Genomic DNA, 24,316 nt, shown 5'->3' with positions numbered 1-24,316 from the left:
ATAAAGCACCCCTTTTGTACCTACTAATAGTTAGAGTCTGGATCTCAGTGAGTGGTTGCAATAGCCCTATGGTACTTACAAGTGAGATTTCTTATTATCCGAGAAAAATAAACCCATATCATATTTATATGGTAAAGTAAACATATTTTATTTCTGTTATTTTCAGCTTAAAGTGATTCTGATTTGTACTACTGTCAGATTCTCCAAATGTAAGTGTTTTATGGTCCATGTATAAGTAGCATTTAATGGTATTAGTAGGTTCCTTAGTGAATATACACATTAAATATATAACAAAAATTGTTTTATGGGTTCAGTTAGTTGCTATTATATTATATCTCAACTTTTGATTTCTTCTATATTCATTTTAGAATGTCTAATGATCTTACCCAAAGTTCAGCTCAAGAATTATTATATTTTCATACTTACCTGGCAGGGGAGCTACCATAATCACGGAGGTGGTTTTCCCAGGGCGAGGCTCATCCATTGCTCTCCGGATGTGCCGACCCTGTGATTTCCCCAAATGTGAGAAACTCGACTGCACAATTTATGGCACTGGGGAACTGCGTCCAAAAAAAGAGAGAAAAAAACAATTGTTATATTTCTCAATATTTGTTGAACACTAGCTTTGTTGCATGAGTCACACATGACAATGTAATTTGTTACACTTTTAGGCTATTTTTATCTTCTCTGACACAAGACCAGGCAATGTTGCCCTGAATTACACACAGGGTCACCAGAAGGAAGTCAAAGCCAGTTCAATGGAAATGAACTATAGCAACCCTTTTCTGATCGTATTGACTGAGTATTGCATCTCCACAGATTCATTTGCGTAGTATATCAATTTGGTCATTCTATTCAAAAAATTATTAATATATTTTTACTTGTATTATCTTTATTTCTTTTCAAAATTTGAAATGACTGGTTTGTATATTCCTATATCATGGTATCTTCCCATGTAGCTGCCAACTGTGTTTTCATCATTCTATAAAATTATTTCCATGTGACTGGTGATCTACATGTGTTGATCTCATTTTCTAAATTACTAATTTGGTCTTTATTGATGTTCATAAGAAGAAAATATTAAAAAGTTAAACAGTATTTTAAAAGTTCAGATTTATTGGCCTGCTAAAGACTGATGGAACCTCTGAGTCGATGGTTCTTAGACACCCTTCAAACTTGGAATGCAACCCGATCCTGGAACTAATGCAAACAACAGACTTGCCTACACAGTCAACATTATTGAGGAACATCCTCCTCAAACCAATGAGTCACACAAGATCAATCAAGCAACATTCACCCAAAAATAAATTTCAGCAGGTAGAAAGGGAAGGGGGGGGAAGGCAAATAGGAATGGGAAACTGAGAGAAATGAGGAACAGCACTGTTACATCGAAAGGGACTGCAACCAATGTCAAGAAACAAAATACATTCAGTTATTCAGTGGAAAACTAATTTTCCCTGTAAACACTTACCACACCACGATAAACTGTTTAAATAAATGTTCATAAGAACAACAGCTATATTCTTCTACTAACCTAATAAAATATGGGAGTGTATGTTCTTCTTCTGAGACTTATAATGAAATTCGCTGAAATGTATTAGTGTATATCTAATACATAACCATTGATACCAATCATGCTTTGTGTGAGTCAAGAATGTGAGAAAAAAATAGAAACGACTTTATACTGTATACACATGAATTTAATTTAATGCATTTGTCTGACTCCTTCTATCTGACAGGTGCTTGCAAAGCTCTGCTGGCAAAGGGCTAGCAAGAAGACAATGTCCCTGTGTGTCTTCACGACACTTCCTTTAGGTGGAATGCATAACTGATACGTTTCGGTGGTTCTGATTCAGGAGTTGGCAAACTTCAGCCGACGTGTCTAATCCTGTTCTTGTAAATATGCTTTATTGAAATACAGCCAGTCCTTTGGTTTCCATGTTTCCCAGGACTGCTTTTTCACTATACTGGCTCAATTGACAAGTTGAGACAGAGCCCTTATGGGCCCAAAAGGGAAAAAATCACCACCCTATACAGAACAGGTTTGCTGATCTCGGCTGTAATTTATCGTATCAGTAATTGACCAATAACACTTTGTTTATTTCTGATGCTTATAATACATGTGTGAAAGCAGTGGGAAGAAATAGGTTTAATTAGTTACACCGGTTTGTATAGGAGCCTTTATTTGATGAAACTATTGCCTCATTTGCTTATAAACCTCTTTCCAATACATAATAATATCAAGATTTAGAGCTATGATTTGTCTCCACCACTTTTATGAAACTCCCTTTCGAGTGTACACAAAATGCCCTGCTTGTCATAATAGCGTGTGCGTCTAATCAATCAGCCAAATAATCCAGTGAGATATTCAAAAATGTTCATCTATCCATCGAATATGTCATTCATTTTAACAGCCATTGTGGCTCTGAGGTCTTATCTGTACTAGATGTCGTCAGAGTGTCTTTAAATAACTCTAATTCAATTGATTTGCTGATGCTTATGGAACCTCCTATGAACCCTGGTGGCATCATGGGTTCTACACTGGGCTGCTCACCAAATGGTCAGCCGTTTGAAACCACCAGCAACTTCCCAGGAAGAAATGAAGCTTTCTGCTCTATGAAGAGTGACAGTCTCAGAGACCTGTGAGGGCAGTCCTCCTCTGTCCTTCAGGGTCACTGTGGTTCAGAAGAGACTCAGTGGCAGTGATTTCGTGTTTGGAATGATGGAAGCATTTAGGTTTTTATTGTAAAATATAATTGACAGGAAATAATTCTTTTATGTAATTCAAATGTCTCATCTCTTGGGGAAGTCTGTAGTCTGAAGTACATGCTTAATAGAACACAACAGGGGGATCCTCCTCTACCGCAGCCCAATGCCAATTCCCACAAGGCATACATCAAGCATGCCTCAACCCTCCAATTTCCTTCACCCGGTTTTGATCCCAGTTATCCCTCTTAGGGCATTGTACTTCTCAGTGGCATTTAATAATCCTTTACGATGATGATAAAGTACTCACAGATAATACACATGATCGTGGGCTTTACTAGAGAGCTAACAGTCATGGTTGGGGAAACACAAGTACAAGTCTGTTGAGGGAAGAGAGAGCTGACCTCCAGGTGGGGGTAGGAGAGATGGAGGATGTTTCGGGGGAACAGTAGTGGGGAGTGTCTTTAGTGGCATTCAGTGGGTGAGCAAAATTGAAGTAGGGTATCTGGGGTTCCTGGGAACCCAGGTTGAGTGCTGTGGAATGCTGAAACACTGAATCCTGGATCTTCGGGGCACACAGCCTGCTCAAGAGGCTTCATCGGTGAGGCCCCATACAGGAACTCCACTGGGTGAACTGGACTCTACTTCAGACACACTTGTACCCTTGAGGACTTAAGTCAGGTAACACATGGTGTCTGAGGCAGAAGAAGACAGCTGCACCAAGAGTGGTGTACTGTTGGCTGACGGACCAAGGTTCTGATACATCAACACCCTGTATGCTGTGTTAAGATTCATGTTATTCCTGAAACCCTGTGAAGGTCATTCTATTATATTTTGCTAATGCTTGTTCATATCAAGGTGTATCTCAGAGGTGCATCACCCTTGGGGTCACCCTCTTGAAGCTGCGTTGTTTGTTTCTCTGTTTTTTGGCAAATGAAACTCAGGGATGTTGAGCTTAAAGGGAAAGTAAACATAAAAAGGGTTTTTTGGGGCAAGGAGAATAAAGAAGGGTGGGCAAGATAAGAGGGAGATGATGTCAAGGAGTCCAGGAAGGAAAAATATGCTTGGAGACTGATTGCGGAAGCAATTGTACAATTCTTTGGGATGTGATTGACCTTTGGAATGATATGACATATGTATTAACTCCCAAGTTACAGCAAATTAAAAAAAAAAAAAGCATAGATCCAAGAATGGGTTTGGGCCTCACACTAAATCCTAGCTCCAAATTAGGAACAATTAATTCTCACTTACATCACACAATACTCGCCCTCAGGAAGGGAACCCAGAAGATACAGGTGCTTTAGCAACATGTGGCCAAGAATTTAGATGGAGTTGGCTATCAGGTAAAATAGCATCTGGGGACTTAAAAGCTTGTCTCCAAACAAGAAGTCATCTAAGTGAGATGTCAACTAAGTCCATGTGCAAGAAGCACATGGTCATCAACTATCCAAGGACTGGAATCCATATAATCCAAAGGCAAGTAAGCGATCAGTCTCAGAGCCTAAAGATGACAGTGGGGGCCCAAGACTCATTTATGGAATTACATCAGAAAGAAGCCTTCAGAGAACTCCCCTATCTAAAATTGTGGCTGGGAGAACAGTGGTCACTAAGCAGAGTGCTTGGGAGAGTGTTTATAGAAGATCAAAGACATACTCTGGCATGATCAGTTAAAACTTTGTCAGTAGATCCACTCGGTGATAGGGGCTGGACCTGATCTGCTTTCCAAATTTTTCTGTATTTGGGGGTTTGTATTGTTTTGTATGGTATTTGTTCATTCATAATAGAGTGTATCTGAGACAGAGGTGTTATGTCAATGGAGGTCACCCTCTTGAAGCGGTGTTATATGCTTTTCCATTTTTCTGTGTAGGAAACCCAGGATTGATGAATCTTTAGGGACAGCAAGTAGAATTAGGGGCTCGGGAGTAGAGTGGTGAGGGGCAGGAGTAAAAGGGAAACATATCAAGGAGTCCAGGTAGAGAAAGATCGTTTAGAAACTGATTGTGGTTGCAATTGTACATTCAACTTGACATGATTGAAATATGGAATGATATATGTATTAAATACCAGCTAAAAATGTTAAGGATATAGTTCTTTTGTCCAGGGTGCTTCATCTGAGCTATGTTGCAGGCATGTCTCTCTCTGATGCTCAATCTCTCAGCCACGGAGGCCCTAGGTCAATTACCCTCTTGAGGAAGTGTTACAAAGCTCCTTTTGTGAGAAGTACCCACAGTGCATCCCACTAAACAAACCATTCTTCTGTCCAGAAATGCTCAGCTTTACATGCCCATGGACTAGGAAGTGACCTGTCTCCTGCTCTGTCTCATGGTTCCTCTGCTGTCTGAGGCGCTGTCCTCTGCACTTCTGCCACCGCTCCATGCAGCGATCTCCGCCATGCTTCACTCGAGTTCTTTTGTCTTGATACTCGTATGACTCTCAGATCTTGCTTCTAAACTAGCTTACTTTATAACAGTGGAATGGCAAAACTGATCAATCCTATTTACATGGTTCCACCTCATCCTTGGGTAGGAGTTACAAAGGTTATCCATAGAAGAGCCGTACCAACCATTTCAGTTCGCTACCAACCATTTCAGTTTGCTATACAAACAGAGAAATTTAACCTTCACCTCAAATTATACAAAATAAAAATCATCGGCTAAAACAAGGCACCAGGAATTAATAGAAAACCAACTGAAATGTTTCAACAGGCTGACGAAACATGGCAAGCACTCACTCGTCTATGCCAGAGAACTTGGAAGACAGCTACTTGGCCAACTGACTGGAAGAGATCCCTATGAGTAACCATTCCAAAGAAAGTTGACCCAACAGAATGTTCAAATTATAGAACAATACTAATATCGCGTACAAGTGAAATTACACTCAAGATCAGAGAATAGTTTCAGCTGTACATTTACAGTGAGCTGCCAGCGGATCAGTCTGGATTCAGAAGAAGACATGAAACAAGGGATGTCATTACTGATGTTACATTGATGCTGTCTAAAAACAGAGAACACCATGAGGATGTTTACTTATGTCTTATGTACTACGCAGAGTATTGGACTGTGTGGATCATAATATACCATGGATATACTTGCAAAAAAAATTTAACTTCTAGAATACTTAATTGTGTCCCTAAGGGACTTGTAAGGAATCGAGGCAGTTGTACGAACAGAAAGAGGAAACAGTGCATAGTTTAATATCAGGGCAGCTGTATATGTCAGAGTTGCATCCTCTCACCACACTACTCAATTTGTATGCTGAGCAAATAATCAAAGAAGCCAATTGATATGAAGAACATGACATCAAGTTTGGAGGAAAAACAACATGCTTATTAACAACCTGCGATAGGACTAGCGCCCAAGGATCACACAGCCCCCTCTCTACACATTTGGCTTAAGAATGACTCGAACAGAGAAGACGTCACTTCAGCTAGTCAGATTTTCAAGATGGGGGAGAGGAAGACGACCATTTATTGTTGCCATGCCAAATTGTGCTAAGTTCACCCCAAACCAACAGACATTCCCGACAGAGCGACAGCAATTCTGATAGGAAATCCACGGCCAGAGAGGGAGAGGGGAACAGGTATGCCGTAGAGAAGGGAAGTGCATTTCTGTTGGTAGAAAAATCACGAGGGCCAACCCTTGCATGGGAAAATGCTCTTAACAACATTGATGTGGAACCTAAGGGTAGAATGTGCTTGGTACCCTATACCTTACTGAGCACACTAGACCTAGCTTCCACTCGGCCTCAGGGAACTAGAGCCATGTGCTGTAGACTAAGATTTTCGATCTTGTGCTTTCAAGGTGCACAACATCCTGCAAAGAACTCAATGTGGACACTCCACTAATGGAATTGGACTTCACCTCAAACTCACTGTAGCCCTTTTAAGGCTGATACTACAAGGTGAGAGAAGGAACAGAAGACAGCTATACAAAGGGCACAGAACTTGTGGGTGTTGGACTGCCATGCACTTACTATTTCAGTGCCCTTCTTGCTTTATTCAGGTACATTTTCCCCTGGTAGGCCTTGTGCTGCCACTGTCAATAAATATGATCAGAAGTTTTGCAGTACGTCCAACCTTCAGTGTTTATGTAAATAGTGTCTACTCTCTTAAGGATTTAATCTGTACAAGTCAATAACTCATATATTGTGGCTGATAACCATCCTATACTTGTATAATTTCCCTTTCTTCATGGTTTTTAAATTCCTTACCACTGGTTTCATTAATGACCCTGTAAACAGAGTGACCTTGTGCTTCAGGGCGATGATTTGTAATACTTTCTAACATAAAAGGGTGATAGTGCCTCTAAGGTGAAACAGAGGCATATATAGACTATAGATATAGGAATGGGCTTGAGGCTCACAATTAATTCTAGCCCCAATCTAAGAGCAATTAGTTCTTATGACATCATGGTCCTGCTTGACACAGATCCCCCTGAAGAGATCACTGAAGAGATGAGTGCTTCAGCAAACTGGTGGAGAAACTAAAGGGATTCCTAGCAACCAAAAAGAATATCGGCTGGGGTCTTAAAAGTTTCTCTTCAAAGAAGCAGCCATCTAAGTGAGGCATCAACGAAGTCCACATCAAAGAAGCATGGCATCCTGTGTGACCCAAGGGTTTTAAATAATACAATCCAAATCCAAAGGAGGGAATGGTATCAGAGTTTACATTGTGAGCTCCTCTTTTGCAAAGAACTCTGGATGATGACGTAAGGCCAGAATCCCTTTGCAGGTTGTACTCACAGATTGTACCTTCTGTGAGTTCCCTCTGACCGTAATCGAGGAAAGTGAATCATCTGGTCATCCCACAGAGAGTACCGTGGAGGTGATTATAGTAGATTGAAGTGTAACATTTGATTTGATCCCTTTTGACACATCTAAAAGTTCTAGCACTAAAATTTTAAAAAGTGTGTATGTGTGCGGGGGGGCGGGGGAGTGCATGGGATGAAGCTGTCAGTGACCCCTTTCAACATAGGCTGTGGATAGCATTGTTTCATACAGAATTCATTGGATAGTGGAATATGACAGACACAAACAAAAAACCCTCACTGCTACTGAGTCTCGCTGCTAGCTCTTACTGAATCTAAAGAGACAGTAACTGGAAGAATGGTTCCTTGGGGTAACGCAGGGGAGATTAGAGGGAAATGGGGAGCCAATAATAAGGAATACAAACAAATAGAATACGTTCTAAAATGGATTGTGGTAATGTTTGCACAACACTTCTTGATATGACTGAACTGTTGCGTGATATTTGGATTATATCCCAATAAAACTGTGTATGGGAAAAGTATGATCTTTCCAATTTAAAGCAAATTTGCAAATGTTCATATTCTTTAAAGTAATTAAAAATAATTCTTTGTTCCAAGTTGGCTAACTACTCAAAAGACAATAGAGACAAGTGTTTGCACCACCGCGGTGCATTTCTCTGGCCACTAAAGAGGCTGACTTTTGAGGCTGTGGCTGCTGAGCGCCATCAAGTCACGTCTGACCCATAGTGCCCGTCACAGCAGAAAGCAGCAGTGCCGAGCCTGCACCGCCCTCACAACTCTTCCTATGCGTGTGTCCATTGTGGCAGCCACTGTGTCAGTCCATCGTTCACTGGCCTCCCCTTCTTCACTTTCCCTCTACCGAGGACGGTGCTGTTCCACTGGGCCGGTCTCTCCTGGCAGCACACCCAAAGTAAGACAAAGTCTCATCATCCTTGCTTCCTAGAAGCACTCCAGCCATCTACTTCTTCCAAGACTGATCTGTTTATCTTTGTAGCAGTCCCTGGTAGTTTGAATATTCTACTCCAGCACCTCTTTTGAGGTTACTCAGACATAAATTTTAAAGTCGCTTTCAGTTTTAAAATGCATTTAAAAGGCAACAGTGGCCTCTAGTGACGACAAAAAGTAAAAACCAAAATGGACATCCTGAAACCTTTTTGATGGAAATAAACTTAGGTGGTTGCCTAACAATTTAATCCAGTTGATGAAGAATCGAGGTAGATTTTCACAGAATGCACAATCAATTAATCATTTCCCACCTCAAAAGCTAATTTCATACTGTGGAGGCCATTCATTCCATCTGATCGCCCCCCCCCACACACCCCCCATGTGACAGAGTGGAATCTCCCTTGAGGGTGTTGGTGGTGTAACCTCACAGATGCCAAGTCTCCTTCAGAGGAACCCTGTAGGACAAAGGAGGACAGCCCTGTGTGCTTCCGAGGCTGTAAATCTGCACACGAGCATCCTCCTGTAAAAGTTTACAGCCTAGTAGCCCCGGAAGGGATCCCCATGTCCTATAAAGTTGCTCTGAGTATGAGTCGCCTAAATGGCAGTAGGTCTTTTGGGATCCCTCTCTGGAAAAAAAAAAAGACTTTTTTAATCCATCAAATGTAATATTTGTCAATGATTTTTAAAAAGGAATAGGCAAATTAACGCATTTTGCTAAGTGAACTAAATCAATCTCAAAAAAGTACATGCTGTGTGATTCCAAGTCTACAGCATTCAAGGAAAGGGGGAACTGCAGTAACAAGACCGGGCTTGTCGGGGTCCGTGGAGAAAGTGAGGGTGGGGGTAAGTGCGGCGCAGGGCATTTTAAAAGCAGTGGAATTATTCTGGATGACACTGTCGTGGTTTGTACAGGCCACGATGCAATTTCAAAAGCCATAGGACTGTGCAACATGAACAGTGCGCATTATGAACTTTAGTTCATAATAATATACCAATACTAATTCATCAGTTGTGGTACATGTAGCACATGGAACAAGATATTAATAGGATGAATAATAATAATAGTGGACAAGGAACATGAGAGTACTTGGAAACTATAATTTTGGCACCATTTTTTTAATAAAAGTGATTTTAAAAATAAACTACATTGAGAAAACACAGAATAGAGGAAAAAATGATTTATTCCACTTTTTGTCTGTTCTCAGTTATTGAAAGCTGTAAGAATGAAATGGGCTGAATCTACTTTCTATGGAGAAACTTAAGAGGTTTATACATTCTGAACATCATTTTGATAATTGATTCAATAAACACTTATGCACATTCAATAGGCCACACTGTGTTAGGAGCTATAGATATATTTGGGTAAAATGTATCAAACTGAACCCTAGGTTTGCATTCGAATAAATACATGTAAAATTTTAAAGAACACACGTATTAATATGACCACCCACCATCTAAGAACACTAAGCATCCAGCCAGCTAGGTTCCACACACAGATTCTGAAGTAAGACCTGTGTGGTATTTATTTTTGTTAGAATCATTTTATTGGGGGCTCTTACAACTCTTGTTATGATCATACATTAATTGTATCCAACATATCCATACATACATTCCATCATTCTTTTCTAGACATTTACTTTCCATTGAGCCCTTGGGATCAGCTCCTATTTATTTCCCTCCTTCCCCCCAACCCTCATGGCCCCTTGATAAATTGTAGATTGTTAATTATTTCAAATCTCACACTGAATGCTGTCTCCCTTCACCTCTGGTTTCTGTTGTTCTTCCTATAATGTCATGTCAACCTGAAGATATATAAACGTGTAGAGGTGGCATCCCACCTATCAATCAGGTCACAGCCTGATGGTGCCTCCTTAGGGGAGTGGTCTTCTTATAAGTAAGGAAACTCTCCCTTTCTCTCTCCACCTTGACCTTCCTGTTTGCTGGCCACCCTGATTGCTGCTGGAGTCCTGCCATGTTCCCACTGGCCTTGGATGCATAACATTTTGCATGTACCAGCCTGTGACCTTCCTACATTCTGCATCATTGCAGGTGACTATGTGAGTCTGAAGAGGGAATTGTAGACTAGTATCAGATTTATGGACTTGAGTTGAACTGGGCTATGATGTTTTCTTGAAATATAATTACATCTTGATATAAAGTTCTTTCTTATACACATAAGAGTATCACTGGATTTTTTTTCTCTAGTCAACCAAACCTAATACACCTAAGATTCTCCATTATCAACAAATATTCAAATAATTCAAATTCTGCGAACTCTGAACAATTGAGGCTTGTAGGAAATATTTATGGAAGCATTTCCAGAAAACGGAGGCCTAAACAGTGATTGAGAAGAATGTTGAACAAGTTCAGGTGAAGCCTATTGAACTTCATTGTTAGGGGTTTTGAGGTCATAGCGGAATTTTAACAATCTGCTAACCTAGACCAAGCTATTTATCTGGTGAGTTATTTTATATATATTATGTTTTCTTTTAACCTTCAGTTAAAATGGTAGCAGCTTTAATGAAGTTGAAAAGAATATTATAGACTTAAATAGAAATTTGATATCATAAGACTTGACTAATCTAAGGCAATATTGTTCTCAAAGAAACTTTAAGACTCTTTTTTTAAGAGTTGTAGTCCCAAGGGGTCTAAAAAGAAAGATTTTAAAGGCACTTAAATTGAAATTCAACTTTTAGAAGATACTTTTATGTCTCTAAGCTATGATTTGTTATGATTCTTTAAGCTAAAACAATAATTAATGAATCAAGTCAGCTATTTCCCCATATTTTTGAGCAATACAATAGGTAGCATATGTTCAAGTTTCCAAGGAAAAATAAATAAAATTTGAATAGGTTTAATATACCATAAATGCTAATAACCAGAAGTGACAAAGAGTAGTTTAAAGGTCGGAGATATATTTTCTAAGTTTCTTAAACAAATTAAAAGCCCCTGGGAATATTTTTTTTCTTTCTGAACACCCCTTAGAAGCAACAGGAATCAGTTATGTGTCATAAAGAGAGGAAATGGTCAACAAGATGTGCTTATATCCAGAGAATTAGGTTATCGTGGAAACTCATGGGAGATAAATTCAATCACTTCCGTTTAGTCAAGAGTATCTTTTTATCCATCCTTCAAGGACAACTTGAAGGGTTTTTTTTTTCTCCAAAAACCAAACCCATTTCCTTCAAGCAAATTTTGACTCATAGAATAATTTATAACTAATTGCCCTCAGATCAATTCCAACTTATATAGTCCAAACCTATAGAACAGAATATAGAGTCCCGGTAGTGTAATGGTTGAGCATTGGGCTGTGACCCCAAGGTTGGCAGTATGAAATTACCAGCCACTCCACTGGAGAAAGACTGGACTTTCCACTCTTGTAAAGAGTTAGTCTCTTAGCGCATGTTTATAGGTTTAGTATTAGATAGTTTAGTTTAGTATTGGGCTTCCACTCAAGTACTCCCTCAATGCAAGAACACTTTGTTCTATTAACCTAGCATTCCATGATGCTCATGTGGGGGAAGTTCAGATGCTTACAGACATCCTCCCTGAAGGCAGTTAGTCACCAGACTATAGGGTAGGCCCCGCTCCCTGCTACTGGGCACAGCGAACTATTTCTCCCTGAGGCTTATGACCATTAGCTTGGTTCCTGTAGGTGGAGTTCACACCCTACCTTTAATGGTCTCTATCAGTTGAGCCAGGGAGCAAGTCAAACTGGCTCTGTGCCATTCAAAACTAAGCTGCCATCCTGTATCTAGGATCTGCCCATCTTGTGACATGTATACATCCCTCATCTTGTTATTGCGTGTATGTCCCTAGGCAACCCCCTCTCATTGCTGTATAAGCTGTAGTGCAATCCCTTCCTGTGATGTATGTCTTTACAGTGGGCTTGCATGCCCCCAAAGGTATATAAGCCTGGGTTAGCAATAGAGGCCTCTCTCGCTGGTCCTCTCTCGCTGGTTTCTCTTTCCCCCTCTCCTCTCCCTCTCCCCTGTTTCCCTTTCCCCTTGCGCTCCTTCCCTTCCCCTTCTCTCCATATGGACCATCAAGTGGGGCTGAGGTGAGCATGCTACTATGAAATGCGTCTGACTCCGTTACTTCTATCTCTCATGTTCTTGATGACTTTAATGTAATTTATATATATATATATATATATATATATATATATATATATATATATATATATATATATATATATATACCGTACAATTGTGCTTATTGAACCCATGATTAGTGGTGGGGGGCTGGCTTCCCCCAACTTATACTGCACTTACCTTCCAGACACAATCACTGAAGATAAAGTGGGTACATAAACAAATGTGGTGAAGAAACTGATGGAGCCTGGCTATCAAAAGATATAGCATCTAGGGTCATAAAGACTTGAAGGTAAACAAGCAGCCATCTAGCTCAGAAGCAACAAAGACCACATGGAAGAAGCACACCAGCCTGTGTGATCATGAGGTGCCAAAAGGATCAGTTATCAGGCATCAAAAACAAAAAATCATATTGTGTGCTCACCTCCCAAATATGATCACTGAAGACAAATGGGTGCATAATCAAATGTGGGGAAGAAAGCTGATGGTGCCCGGATATCAAAAGATATAGCATCTGGGGTCTTAAAGGCTTGAAGGTAAACAAGCAGCCATCTAGCTCGGAAGCATCAAAGCCCACATAGAAGAAGCACACCAGCCTGTGTAATCATGAGGTGTCAAAGGGATCAGGTGTCAGGCATCAAAGAACAAAAAATTATATCATTGAGAATGAGGGGGAGTGTGGAGTGGGGACCCAAAGCCCATTGGTAGGCAACTGGATATCCCTTACAAAAGGGTCTCGGGGAAGAGACAAGCCAGTCAGGACACAGTGCAGCAATGATGAAACACACAACTTTCCTCTAGTTCCTAAATGCTTCCCCACACCCACTATCATGATCCCAATTCTACCTTACAAATCTGGTTAGACCAAAGGATGTACTCTGGTACAAATAGGAACTGGAAACACAGGGAATCAGGATGGATGATCCCTTCAGGACCAGTGGTGAGAGTGGCCATACCGGGAGGATGAAGGGAGGCTGAGGTAGAGAGGGGGAACCAATTACAAGGACCTACATATTACCTCCTCCCTGGGGGATGGACAACAGAAAAGTGGGTGAAGGGAGACTTCAGACAGTATAGGATATGACAAAATAATAATTTATAAATTATCAAGGAGCGAGGGGGATGTGGGGAGGGAGGGGAGAAATGAGGAGCTGATGTCAAGGGCTTACGTGTAGAGCAAATGTTTTGAGAATGATGAGGGTAGAGAATATACAAATATGCTTTATACAATTGATGTATGTATGGATTATGATAAGAGTAGTATGAGCCCCCAATAAAATGATTTTTAAAAAAGAGTTAGTCTCAGAAACCCACAGGGGCAGTTCTACCCTAACCTTTGATAGAGTTACCAAGAATCAGAATCTACTAGATAGCAGTGAGATTTTTTTTTTTTGGTTGGTGTTGTTGTTTTCTTGTTTAAAATACAAAATAGAGTACACTGCATGTGTGGATTTTCCGGCTCTCAATATTTACAGCAACAGAAAGCCTCATCTTTCTCTCACAGAGTGACTAGTGGTTTCAAACTACTGATGTGCAGCTAGAAGTTCAATTGTAACCTAAGCGTAAAACTGTCTCCATTGGTATCCAAGGTGATAAATCTTTATGGAAGCAGCCAGCCTCATATTTCTCTGGCAGAGGGGCAGGTGAGCGTGACCCAGCCACCCTCCAATTAGCAGTCAATTACTTTAAGGAGAGCACCTCCAACGCACTTTTACACCTGAAAAGAAGCTTGAAATTTCTTAACTTAGAATAGGAATTTCATGCAAACGATGCATATAATTTACTCAAACATTTATTGTGAACTTCTTTGGGCCAGGCAGGCGCTGTTCTGAGTTCTTAAATAGATGAAAAAACATACCAGACAAAGCCTCTTCTCTCCAGGATCTGTTATGCATTTAATGACACATAATAAATAGTAAATTACATAACCTAAAAATGTAATTAAAAAGCAAGCCCACTGTGTTTGGCTTGACTCTACTCAAAGCTTGCCTAAAGGGACAAAGTAAAAGGGCCGCTTTGGGTTTCTGTAGCAGTAAGTGTCTATGGGAAAGAAAACATCGTCTTTCTCCTGTGGAGTGACTGCTGACCTTGCAGTTCACAACCCAAATCATACATAACCTTGGACAATCCCCGGATCCTTAAAATACAAGTGTAGGAAAAAGAGAGCATAGAAGGTCAGGCAGACAGGGTGTGGTGGGTACAACACGTAGGAGGAAAACGCAGTTAGGCTCAAATCTTTTATGTTTCAGCATTCTCATAATACATCTAAAGTGTTGCCTTCAAAATGAATGATTTAACAGACAAAAATATTATATTTCATGCTGGGTAAATATTGTATTTCACACTGGGTACATATCTAATTCTTTCCTATGTTTCTTCTTTAATGGTATTTTTGCCCTTTCCTAAATTTCTCTCTCCCCTGAGTATCTGATAAGTAAAATCATAAATTTGCTTCCCAAATTCAATTTCATAATATAGGCAGTCTATATTAATTATCTTAAAATGAATGTAGCCTTCAGTATGGATTACAATTCGGTGTAAAAAGATACAAATCATCACAAGTGGATCAATAATCAATATCTTGACAAACGGATAAGAAATTTAAGTTTTCAATGGTTTCATTTTATTTGGCTCCAAAGTCCTTGCTCTTGGAAGCAGCAAGGAAGAACTTAGAAAACAGATTGCCTCTGCCAAATTACAGAGCACAGACGTCACTTGGAAGACTAAGGTGAGCCTGACTGAGGTCCTAGTTTTGTCAGTCACCTCATCTGCACGGAAAGCTGGACCATGAATAAGGAAGGCCACAGGAGAATGGATGCCTTTGAATCACGGTTTTCATGAAGTGTGTTGAAAATGCCATCGTCTGTCAGAAGAAAAGGTGAATCTCTCTTTGAGGAAATACATACAGAATACTCTTTGGAAACAAGGAGAATAAAATTTTGCCTCACGAATTTCAGATTTGTTATCCGGGGGGACCTGGGAAAGGCCACGAAGCTCGGTGAAGGAGAAGGTCAGGGAAAGGGAGGCAAAACCTCAGAGAGATGTGTGAAGCCGTTCCTGGAACAAACAGCTCAGGCCTAACAGCAATGCTGAGGACAGTCAAGGACCAGCGAGGCTTTCGTTCTGTGTTTACGGGGTCACTATTAGTTGGGACCAACCAGATGACACCTAACAATAACAACATAGCAATTATGCCTCTAAGTGGTACAAATGGCTTACTCTTGAATATTAATCAAAAGATTAGCAGTTAAATTCACCCAGATTTGCCACAGAAAGAATACCTGGAGCTACTTCTTTTAGATGACACCAAAGAAAGTCTTGCACAACAAATTTTCATTCTGAAATACAGGGGTCTCCATGAGGAGAATCAACTCGATAGCAAAGAGTTGGGTGTGGAGGTTACATTAAATTTTAATTTCTAAGGACATGATAGTAATAGAATCATGTCAGTTTACCAATTTACTTGATTACTTCTTTATCAAGTGAAAATTTTTCCTGATTCGTTTTATCTTGTAATTACTTAGCTTTGATGGATTTTTTTTTAGCGCGAACGCAGTCCCCCACTACCACAAATTATGCAGTCGAGTTTCCCACATTTGGGGAAATTGCAGGGGTCAGCATATCCGGAGTGCAATGGATAAGCCTCGCCCTGGGAAAACCACCTTCGTGATCATGGTTTGATGGATATTTTATGTTGTATATAAATATATAATGTTAAGGGATTTATAATTTATCTTTGAGTCAACTATTCATCCAATGAGAGAAACTTTTTTATATTCATAAATAATACATTATTTTACAAGTTATAAAATTGCAACAGAAAATGCATTAATAAATTACAAATAATAAAATATAATATGCTTAACCAAATAAATGAAATATTAGTGAATAATACAAACACTTTATTAAATTTATCTGCAGATGTTATTCATAAGCAAAAATATATTCCAGAATAATTTATTTCTGTATAAATTATGTTTTCATGCTCTTGAAAATTATCATTTAATAGTATTTTAACAGGATTTTTCATATTTAGAAATAGACTTTGTATTTTATGAGCACATGCATATATTCATTAATATGTATATATCCAGATTACCACAAAAGGATATGCTTGTAAGTATAATCTTGAAATGTATTATCATAAAATTATCATTCAGGGTGCTTTTAAGTAACTGTCCAAAATTTAAAGCCAACTCAAAAGTAACATACTCAAAATTGTAATCTTCTTCAGGAAATACATTTGTTGTTTTTGGTTTTGTTGTTTTAGCCATTTTATTGGGTGCTCATAGAACTCTTATCACAATCCACACATATATCAATTATATAAAGCACATTTGTACATTTGTTGCCCTCATCATTCTCAAAACATTTGCTCTCCACTTAAACCCTTGGCATCAGCTCATTTTCCCCTTCCTCCCCACTCCCCCCTTCCTCCTGCATTCTTAATAATTTATAAATTTTTATTTTGTCATATATTATACTGTCCAACATCTCCCTTCACCCATTTTTTTGTTGTCCATGCCCCAGGGAGGAGGTTATATGTACATTCTTGTAGGGATCATCTGTACTAGATTCCCTGTGTTCCCAGTTCCTATCTGTAACAGTGTATATCCTCTGGTCTAGCCAGATTTGTAAGGTAGAATTGGGATCATGATAGTGGGGGCGGGAGGGAAAGCATTAGGAACTAGAGGAAAGTTGTATGTTTCATCGTTGCTACATTGCACCCTGACTGGCTTTTCTCCTCCCTGTGACCCTTCCATAAGGGGATGTCTGGTTGCCTACAGATGGGCTTTGGGTCCCCACTCCGCACCCCCGCCTCATTCACAATGATATAATTTTTTGTTCTTTGATACCTGATAACTGAATGCCAGTTTAGTATTAAGGTGGCGGAAGGACCTTGGGCCTCTATTCAAGCACTCCCTCAATGCAAGAATACTTTCTTCTATTAAATTGGCATTCTATGATGCTCACCCTCCTGACACAACTGCTGAAGCCAAAACGGGTGAACAAGTAAATGTGGTGAAGAAAGCTGATGGTGCCCGGCTATCAAAAGAAATAACGTCTAGGGTCTTAAAGGCTTGAAGGTAAACAAGCGGCCATCTAGCTCAGAAGCAACAAAGCCCACATGGAAGAACACACCAGCCTGTGTGATCACGTGGTCCCAAAGGGATCAGTTATGAGGCATCAAAGAACAAAAAATCATATCATTGGCTGCACACCTCCATGATACTATCACTGAGGACAAACAGGTGCATAAGCAAATGTGGCGAAGAAAGCCGATGGTGTCCGGCTATCAAAAGAGATAGTGTCTGGGGTCTTAAAGGCTTGAAGGCGAACAAGCGGCCATCTAGCTCAGAAGCAACAAAGCCCACATGGAAGAAGCAAAGCAGCCTGTGCGATCACGAGGTGTCAAAGGGATCAGGTATAAGGAATCATTAAAAAAAAAATCTTAGCATAGTGAATGAAGGGAGAAGTGCAGAGTCGGTCACTGGAGATCCCCTCACAGAGGGGTCTAGGGGAGAAGATGAGTCAGTCAGGGTGCGACGTAGCACCGATGAAGAATACAGCTTTCCCCCAGTTCCTCCCTCACCCCCACCATGATCCGATTTCTACCTTGCAAGTCTGGATAGAGCAGAGGTTGTACACTGGTGCATATAGGAGCTGGAGGCACAGGGAATCCACGGTGGATGATACCTCCAGGACCAGGGGTGTGAGGGGTGATACTGGGAGGGTAGAGGGTGAGTGGGTTGGAAAGGGAGAACCGATTACAAGGATCTACATGTGACCTCCTCCCTGGGAACAGACAACAGAAGAGGGGGTGAAGGGAGATGCCAGATGGGGCAAGATATGTCAAAATAATAATTTATAAATTATCAAGGGCTCTTGAGGGAGGGAAGAGCGGGGAGGGAGGGGAAAAAAGAGAACCTGATGCAAAGGGCTTAAGTGGAGAGCAAATAATTTGAAAATGATGAGGGCAAAGAATGTACAGATGTGCTTTATACAATTGATGTATGTAAATGTGTGGATTGTGATAAGAGTTGTATGAACCTCTAATAAAATATTTTTTAAAAAAAAGATGTAGTGCCTGTACACAAAAATCTCTGGCACCTGATCGATAACTGATATTACTGTTATCATACTACTTCCCATAAAATGTAGATGATTATTGAAAAAATAATTATGACTTTAAAAGTAATGTTTAATTGTAATATTTGAAAAAAATGAGCACCACAAATATGATAACAAATATCTAATATGATCTCATCACCTAGAGATGACCAGAGTTAAGACTTGGTTGTATTTCCTTCCAGTTAAAAAAAAAGTTATGGTGTAAAATAATTTTTAATTTTCACATTAAAATGATTATTCATATCCATAAACATGTCATTGATTTATAATAAATAAATAAGAATGCCAGTTTAATAGAAGAAAGTATTCCTGCATTGAGGGAGCACTTGAGTGGATATTTGCACATAGACCTATTTCCCCATCCTCATATATATATTTACAGATGTACATGCCTTTATTTAGACCTCTATAAATGCCCTTTGCCTCCTAGCTCTTTCCTCTATTTCCTTTTACTTTCCTCTTGCTTTTATCATGCTCAGCCTTCATTTGGGTTTCAGTAATTCCTCTCCGTTTTATTACCCTTGACCACTCCCTACCAGGCCTCCTAGACCCTCCTCACCACCCATTTGGATCACTTGTTGTTCCCTTGTCCCTGGGTTTGTTTTGACACTAATGAATTTTTGCAGTTGTAAAACTATAGATGAATATTTGTCATATCAACATTTTCACATATTCAATTCAGTGAGGCTGATTTAACCAATTATATTATAGAACCATTATCAATATGCATCAACATATTTTTGATTTCTTGAATTCCCCTCCCCTTTCATCTTGCCAATGGTAACAGCTCTTAAATTCTTTATACTTTTGCCTACTGCAGGAAGAAAATATTGTTCTTATGAATAATATTTTCTAATTTTCATGCCCCTCAATCTCCATCTGCCTTGGGTCATCTCAATTATCTCCTACTTTTAGCCTCTGGAAACAATCGTAGAATTTTAGGACAAAAGCAACCGAATTTATATTTCTCATTGATATATTTTTAAAAATATGTTCTATAAGAAGATATTCTTCTTTGTATATATGTATAAATATGAAAAGGTCTGTGAGTCTACTTTTCATATGTATTCATGCATTATGTATTTATGAAATACATTTTACAGTTTTCTGACTTTCAGATTCGCATGCTGTTTCTAAATGTCTCCTCTCTTCTTGCAGCTTCCAATGGCAGTGCTAGAGAGCTGACGCAAGACAAATAGTCTATTAAATGCTGACATGAAAGTGTAGTGGAAACATTCAAGTGAAATAGTTGCAGGATGCAAGGACATTTGGCAGAAAGGTTATGATGTTCATTTGTTTTGAACAAACAGGCAATGTATAATGATGGTCTATAGGACATTCTGAAGGAGAGCACCACCTAAAAGCAGCGTTGCTATTCTTGCATAGTCATGGTGCCCATTTCTGGAATGCAGAAATGCAGCTTTCTGAAGACAAGCGGGAGGGCTCGGTATGAGCAGTCTTCACAGCAGCTCGGTATATCAGGGAGAGTTGCACTTCCCTTTGCTCAGTGCTGAAAAATGTGCTGAAAAACTGGTGTTCGGCATATACACTGGTCAGTGATACACCAGCGAGGTGTAACATCTCAGTGACCCCCCCTCCATCAGGATACTGGACAAGCACCCGTTATCTCGCGGGTGATTGCCATTTCTCTGCTGTTCATTTAAAGCCCCGCTGACACTGCAGGGCTTTGAATGTTTGTTTACTCACATCTAACCAATCAGAGCCATCCTATGACATGTATCTTTGAATAAGCCTTTTAAAGATCGTGTGAGAAGGATGTGGCATAAATGGATGTCTTCTGGTCAAGCCCGACTAACAAAAGGAGGAAATCTCATGAAGCCTGACATAGAGTTAGTAGCAAAGTGGGTTCGAGATGCGTGGGAAGACATTCCAGAAGACATGGTGTGACGTACCTTTCAGGATGTAGTATTAGTAATGCTATGGATGGCAGTGAAGACTGCGCTGTGTATGACAATGACAGCAGTGATGGTGATGACGGCGATCTCAGTCAGGACAGCGTCTATGATGACCTCCCACCAGCTGAAGCTCTGCGTTGGGATACGGATGATGATGGGGAATCCAGTTTTTGAGGATTCTAACATTTTAGCTTGGTTGCTGATTGAGTTCAGGGAATAGTACTCTTAAGGTATCATTGTTGATACCTTATTGTTTTTGTTGGACCTATTTTCCACTTACTGTGCTAGTTTACTAATGCTAAATGACTTGCCCCTTTCTTTATATTTTTATTTAAAATATTTAAATACATTACCCCACTGATGTCTCAAGTTTTAGTAATTTTATTTTCATTTGTTTTATTATTGATACTCACCAAGAGCTTCTGCATTTTCCACGCTAGGCTTATACTCGAGTCAATCAGTTTTTCTGGTTTCCCAGGTAATAATTAGGTACCTGGGCTTATACTCAGGTCGGCTTATATTCGAGTATATATGGTAATTCTTTCGTGCTCATTAAATATTTTATCTCTGGCTCTATAGTTCACAACTTTCCAATATTCCACCAATCTCTACTTTGTAAAAATATTTTTAAGTATTTAAATTTATTCTCAAACTACCCATAAAATATTTCCCTTCATTGTCATAAGCTTTCTTTTTCTTAATATGAAAGTACTGCAACATGGAAACTATCCAACCGAAAAATATCTTGAACATCTCAGAAAGATGTCTTAGCCCCAAATGAAGTCTCTCAATGATCAAGGTGGCTCTGGAAAAGCCAGATAATCAGACAGCAAACATGAACTGTTCCTATATGAATCTGAATGCATGAATAATCAATTGAATAAGGCAATGTGTGAACAAAATGCTCATGATCCATATCTACTCATTTTCTTTTAAGAAGTCCCAGGCTGGTGTAAGCAATTAGCATTTACTGCTAACCAAAAAGTTGGCAGTTCCCACACTTCTGGCTCCATGGGAGAAAGAGCTGGTGAAATGCTTCTACGAAGCCTGCTCCCTGGAAACCAAGAAAAGACGAAGGGGACAGTCACCTGTGAGGTGGAGAAGTCACTGTGAGGGGCAAACATGACAGCAGCTAACAACAAATACCTTCTTTTTATGTGTTTCTCCAAGATGACTGCTCCAGTGTATCTTTAGTTATTTTACGAAATGATCTACCTAGTATTTTTCAAGTTATTTCCATAAGCGAAAAGATACTAGTGGGTGAGCCGTAGGCTGCTAACCATGAGGTCAGCAGTTGGAAACCAGCAGCTAGTGTGTGGGAGAAAGATGAGATTTTCTGCTCTCGTCAAGAGGTCAGAAACCCACCCAAAACAAACCCAAACTCATGTCATCAAGTCGATGCCTACTTGCAGAGACCCCACAGGAGAGAGTGGAACTGCCCATGTGAGTTTTCCAAAGTGTAAAACTCCACCGCTGTCTCGTGGATTCGCTGGTGGTTTCAAGCTGCAGATCTTGTAGTTGGCATGCCAGCACATAACCACGACACAAGGGGACCCACAGGGGCATCTCCAGAGCCTTTCCTCTGGCTTGGCTATGAGGTGGAACAGGACGGGGTGGTGGCAGTGAGTATGCATGTGTACTATGTCTGGAATTCAGTTATAAAAAAAAGCCTTCAAAAAAAATTGGAGCATATTTTCCATCTTCCACTGAATAAGTCATGCTCTGTTTTAGCAAGGGAATATGTCCTTTTGACTTTACTAAAAGACCATTTTGAGACAAGAGCTGCCACCGTACAATTTTATCTTGAGTTAGATTGTCTCAATGGTCTGTGACATGAATTACCTTTTTCTAATAAACTAAATACATTTCTGGTACTGAAACTGTGGTCTGACTTGACACATTCTTTTACTAAGGCATGTCTAGCAAATGAAACAGCATTATTTAAACATGCTTGACTCATACGTTTTCATAACCTTTTGTTCTAATCTCCAGGAAGCATGTTTCTTTTAAATAATAACATCTATTTTATTTAAACTTTTAAAACATGTAAGTTCTTTTCTCTTAAAATAAAATGTTACTTTACTCATTAATACTCTGAAGAATAGGACATATTTTATATCTTGAATTTCCTCAAGTCTTTAACTTAGACATTTATTAGATACTAGCATACAATCTACAAAAATGTGCCTACATGATAAAAGGAAAACAATATACTGTTGTTGATTAATATAAAGCAAACAAGGTTTTTAAAAGACACTTTTCATGCTTGTTAAACTCTCAATACATTTTCATAAAGCTCCAGGGAAATACAAAGCAAAATTCCTATCATATGTTTCACAATAAAAACCAAGCTGCCTTTGTAGTAGCTACAGCATGTCACTGCATTTTACTTCTAATATCTTATATTTTCCATTCACCATGTGCCACGCTGCCCTTTTGATTTGCCAATACTTAAGAAAAATAAAAAGCATTGTAAGTTACCTTAAAAATTCATGCCTCTTATCATTTATCTACAAAACTATGTGCAAGCTCATTTTATGTAAAATACATTTCAGGGAATAAGCCTGCAAAGGAAGAAACCCATTGCCCTTGAGTCAATTCCAACTCACAGTGTGGTAGTTACACAATCTGGTGTCAATTTGAGGATTAAGATGTAGGGGTGAAGTCTAGCCTGTAAATCAGGATATTGCCAATGAGGCCTCTCTGTGTGGATGGCCTTCTCCTGAAGATTCTGGGAACTCCTGTGTTTCTTGTAGGCAGAAGACACACACTCTCTCCCTGTGTGTTCACACCCTGTGAGATATCCCTGTGGAGAAGGCATGTGGAGAGAGGTTGCTGGAGCTAGACCTCTGGAGCAAGAGAAGCCATGTGAAGACCCCTGCCAGCACTGAGATGCTTACAATGCCACTGGATCCAAGAACTTCCTACCCACTGGGCTTGTGATATTCCTGTATTTAGCATCATTTCCTATCTTTCATGAGTCTGAAGAGTACTTTATAGATTGGTATCAGATGAATGGGTTAATATAGGACTTATGGACATATCTGGGATGTTTTCTCAATATTCAACTACACTTGTATATAAAGTATTTCTTATACACATGTGTCTATAGATTTGTTACTGTAGTCTACCCAGACTAAAACACAGTTACCCCTGTGGAGAGAGCAGAAATGTCCCGTAGAATTTCCAACAATGTAAATCTTTATGTAAGCAGATTACACCACCGTTCTCCTACAGATTGGTTGTGGGGGTCAAACTGCCAACCCTTCGTTTATGCCATTTATACTACAGCATTTATCTACTGTGTTACCCTGACTCTTTCTCATTGGATAATAGAGATTCCTCAGTCATAAATAATGTCCTTAAAGAACCTCTTATTCGAGATGAGTAAGTCCATTTAACACTGTAAAGGGCAGGAGCTGACTGATGTCAAATGGGATGAACTGAATAAGGAATATATTTGGGAACAGAGAGAAAACAGTTTTTAATATGTTCAGTTTGAGAACCTATTCAATATTCAACTGTGGATGTTTAGTAAACAGTTGAATGCATGGACCTGGTAAAAAGTTTATGCAAACACCCAAAAAAAGTACTGATAAATGCTGTCAGAGTTTGCAGGGGGGGGGGTAGATAACTCGCAGCTGAAAAGGGTGCTTCAGGATTGCATTCCTTCACCATAATCATTTTCTTTCCTGTTTACATGAAAGGGAAGAACATTTACAAGAAAGGAAATAGCACATGCAAGAATACTGATTCA

At 39.6% G+C, this 24,316-nt stretch overlaps 1 non-coding gene and 1 pseudogene across 1 annotated transcript; one reads left to right on the top strand and one right to left on the bottom strand.

The window, feature by feature from the left end:
• Positions 1-418: 418 nt before the first annotated feature.
• On the top strand, positions 419-571 carry LOC142443846 (U1 spliceosomal RNA; annotated as a pseudogene).
• Positions 572-16,039: 15,468 nt separating this feature from the next.
• LOC142443860 (U1 spliceosomal RNA) lies at positions 16,040-16,203 on the bottom strand. Its single transcript, XR_012783592.1, has one exon. It is a non-coding gene; the product is annotated as a U1 spliceosomal RNA (small nuclear RNA).
• Positions 16,204-24,316: the final 8,113 nt, after the last annotated feature.

Source organism: Tenrec ecaudatus, chromosome 3, assembly GCF_050624435.1.
Source record: "Tenrec ecaudatus isolate mTenEca1 chromosome 3, mTenEca1.hap1, whole genome shotgun sequence".
Classification (NCBI taxonomy): domain Eukaryota; kingdom Metazoa; phylum Chordata; class Mammalia; order Afrosoricida; family Tenrecidae; genus Tenrec; species Tenrec ecaudatus.
Note: the sequence above shows the minus strand (reverse complement) of the source record. Positions and strands in the feature narration are given on the sequence as shown.